The sequence below is a fragment of the Mytilus galloprovincialis genome, chromosome 6, assembly GCF_965363235.1.
Source record: "Mytilus galloprovincialis chromosome 6, xbMytGall1.hap1.1, whole genome shotgun sequence".
Lineage (NCBI taxonomy): Eukaryota > Metazoa > Mollusca > Bivalvia > Mytilida > Mytilidae > Mytilus > Mytilus galloprovincialis.
In genome coordinates, this window is record NC_134843.1 from 27,733,783 (window position 1) to 27,737,851 (window position 4,069).

A 4,069-nucleotide genomic window follows, 5' to 3' on the forward strand; every position below is an offset into this window, starting at 1 on the left:
TTAAATCAGAAATATAGAAAAGTAAGGTTAATTTTGAACAGCCAAGAATAACGTTAAAAGATTAAAAAAACGAAAATCTTTTGTTGAAATAAGGATTTTTTTTCACACAAAAAACCTTAATAACTTCCCCTGACAAAGGGAGATAAAAAATATATAAACAAAAAACCCACTGTAAACGTAGTCTCGATCACCCAGACGCATTATGAATATAGCGTCTGGATTTTAGTGTCTTTGGATTTCGTTCATAGATGGCGTTTTAAAATTAGGTAATGACCTTGACTACATGTTCCCGGAAGGAAAAACTTCAGGAAATTATATGGACGATAACATGCGGCAGTGGTTGACCAGAGTTGATCAGAGTTGTGAGGTTCAGTGTAAAATGAAACGTTTAAACAGCATGGAAAATAGACAATTAACTTATCAAGGTTCATGTTTACGAATGTCTCTTTTAATAGGATAGGGAAAAGGTAGTTTTTTAACACAAAACAAAAAAAGGGGGGGGGGGGGGGTGCAAACTTATCCATGGTTGTTACAACCTACTGTTTTTGTACACCTTTATGCAACCAAGGATTAGTTTGCAAAATCATAACAACCAGAGGCGGATTTAGGGGGGGGGGGGGGGGGGGGGGGGGGGCTGGCCTCCCCTTTTTGAGAAAAAAAATTGGTTGCTTATATAGGGAATCATTGAAGCGTGAATGGAGCGGGCCCCCACTTTGAAAATTTCTGGATCCGCCACTGACAACTAGTATCATAAAAATAAAATATTTGACAGTTTGTATTAGGTTTGTAGTTTTAAATATTTTACCTCATGCATCGATCAATGAAATCTGAGACAACACAGTAATCTCAGCTGAAATCTCAATATATAAAAAACCCAAAACTACCAAAACATTTGACTCTTGAGTTATACTGCAAATCACAAGGATATTTAATATGACTAATCTGCAGTAAGCACCAAGAATTGATGCTTAAAGGGAAGTCCCTTCTTGTACTTTATGCAGATGAGTCAAACTCCTAAATTATTTAAAATATATTTTAAAAGCATATTTTTAAGATTATAGATTCTGTGTCCAACCAGCAAAGATCATCAAGGGACGGTGCAAGAGAATATGAAATTCTTCTTACAATAAGACAATTTATCCTCATGCTATATGGATTATGCCATTTAGAATTTAGAATGAACTTAATGAAACTAACAATTAAACAAATACAGATTTACCGTTGTAACAATTGTTGATTGCCATAACAGGCTGATTAGTATTGAGAATGAAATAAATATGACCAACAGAATACAGTATATTATAACTATCTATAATCTATGTACATTGTAATCTATGCATAAAGTATCTGCATTGAGTTGCATCTGAAATAGTAAAATACTGACATATTATATCTTTTCCAGGTCAGTTATCTGTATTGAATGGCTGGAGAATACAAACCTAGTACAAATGTATATAGGGGAACGAAGAGGCCTCACATATAACTGACTGTCATTGGGTAATTTTATTATTAATAAAAAATTGAGAATAGAAATGGGGAATGTGTCAAAGAGACAACAACCTGACCAAAGAGCAGAAAACAGCCAAAGACCACCAATGGATCTACAAAACACTGAGCTGCCACCTTAACAAAAATGTGTACTACTCCTGGTAACATGGGGTCAAGGTGATAATGAATGTTATACTAGACTCCGAAATATATAAATGAACTAAAATTAAATATCATACAAGACTAACAAAGGCCAGAGGCTCCTGACTTGGGACATGCGAAAAAATGTGTAGGGGTTAAACATGTTTTGCAAGATCTCAACCTATCCAGCTAGCCATTGTAGAAAAACAAAAACAATAGGCACATTAAATCTCAGTTTAAAGAAGTCATATTTAGTCCTATGTCAGAATAGGAAACAAACCAAACTAAGCAAAATGACGATGAAAAAATTTACAAAGGACTACTAGCAGTTACTGACATGTTCCTCGGACATATGTGAACTTAACTTTAAATGTCATACACTATATGCATGATATTTTTTATCACTTTTTGACTTTTTTTTTTTTTAGCATATGAAATATATCTTGAATATATTGTACCAATGGTTTTTTTAAGAATATTTTTTTGGCACCCTAATACCGGTACGACATGAATTACCAATAAGAAAAATAATTTCTTTGGTTTTATTCCGATACAGATACATGAAGTCAGACTAAATGTTTTTGAACCTTGCATATCTACTTGAATTTGTTTCTTAGTTTTGCAAAATTAATTTATTCAGTAAAATTTCTAAACAAATGTATAGTTTTGTAGACATTGGCCTCACACAAATTGCATTTTATTAAACTTGAGCTAATTATATTTCAGCAAAAGGCTTTGCAGCCATACAAAACATGTATTTCATCTTGGAAGAAAAAGAACAACAGTCCTGATGATGGTGACAGGTCAAATTAATCTACCAGGTAACACATACACAACATATTGTTTTAAGGCTTTTCCATTTAAACATACATGCATGCATATTGGGACCAGGGAAGACACTTAGAGATCCAAAGTTATAATGTGGGGTGGGGTTAATTGCAATGTAAATGTTAGTGAAATTCTCAATTGGCTTCTATCAGTTGATTATTGATTAAGTATAAATTTAACTTTATTAGCTATAGTTGAAAAATCTACTTTTTTTCATCTGTTATATTTATCCTTCCATGGATGGGCACTTGTTGTTTAACTTACATACATTATTGTTATGTTAGTTTAGTAAAATATAATAATGGATTAAACCCAGATTTTAGTTAAATATAGCCTCCTTTTGTTGTGCTTGATATCCTGAATTTTTTTTATATTAAGATAAGTAAGTTAACACTTATAGATATTCTCCATCAAATATAATATTTTTTTACAACCAGTATATATTTTAAATGGAACGTCAGAAAGCGAGAGTAAAAAAAAAACAATTCACAAAAACAGAAAAATTGAAACAAATGCATGACATAGATGTGTTGAAAAACAAAAGGAATGTTTCTCTGTTTAAGAGTTATTGTATGGACTACAAACACAATACAACCCTCTTAAAACCCAGGTTATATCAGGTGTTAAAAGTGAACATACACTGCTTGTATATGATTTATAGTTCATAACAGTCTCATTCTGTACCTCTGTCAAATTAGCCATACTTGGTATAGAATAAAGATTATTTGTACACAATGATTTTCAATGTAAAGTTTCACATAGAAAATAACTTTGTATAATTTTCATATTTCTGTTTCCTGTAAACTAGTAACGATTACCAGTATAGTTGTATAGTTCTGAGCATTTTGTCAAACATATAAACTTGTTATAATATTCCCTGAACATTTTGGTACAGGATTGTGGGTAAAACTCTTAAAATATAAATATTTCTGTAACAATTGTACATGTAATAACAATTAGCCACTTCATGTTATCCATTACCAAAAATGTTGTATAGTCTGATTATAACCACAGAATTTACTTTGCTTTTCAGATACTAGTGAAGAAATAAAGAAACAAGAGTAGACACCATTTGACCAACTGTGCTTACAATACTTGTGCAATAGTTGTAATTGATGTCCATACTACATTGTAGTGTCATACATGTATAATACATTACAGCATCCATAGAATTATCATCTTGGTCGTCAATGCCTCTCATTTCTTAATAAATTGCATTTGTTATTTTGCTTGTATGATTTTCTAAAAAGCCTTTTTTGTTATTAATGGAGTAGAATGGTGAAAAAACAAATGACAAAGATCATTGCTGAATGAAGTACAAGTATTTTTTTAAAGTTTAAATAGACAATTGGTATGGTGTTTGAGTGATGTAAAATAGATATTTCTTATTTGTTTCCAGTACATTAATAAGCACTTTATCACACAATCAGTGGCAAATCCAGAAATTTTCATAAGTTGGGGCCCACTGACTGCCTAAGAGGGGGTACGGCCCACTCCAGTCATGCTTCAGTGATTCCCTATATAATCAACCAAATTTATTTCCAAAAAAGGGGAAGCCAGGGGCCCCTGGCCCCCTCTAAATCCGCCTCTGACAATACCATGAAAATAAATT

General features: G+C 32.2%; 1 long non-coding RNA gene across 1 annotated transcript; it reads left to right on the forward strand.

The window, feature by feature from the left end:
• Nucleotides 1–299: 299 nt before the first annotated feature.
• Nucleotides 300–3,682, forward strand: LOC143078070 (uncharacterized). Its single transcript, XR_012979033.1, has 4 exons — nucleotides 300–467; nucleotides 1,403–1,497; nucleotides 2,356–2,450; nucleotides 3,491–3,682. It is a non-coding gene; the product is annotated as an uncharacterized LOC143078070 (long non-coding RNA).
• Nucleotides 3,683–4,069: the final 387 nt, after the last annotated feature.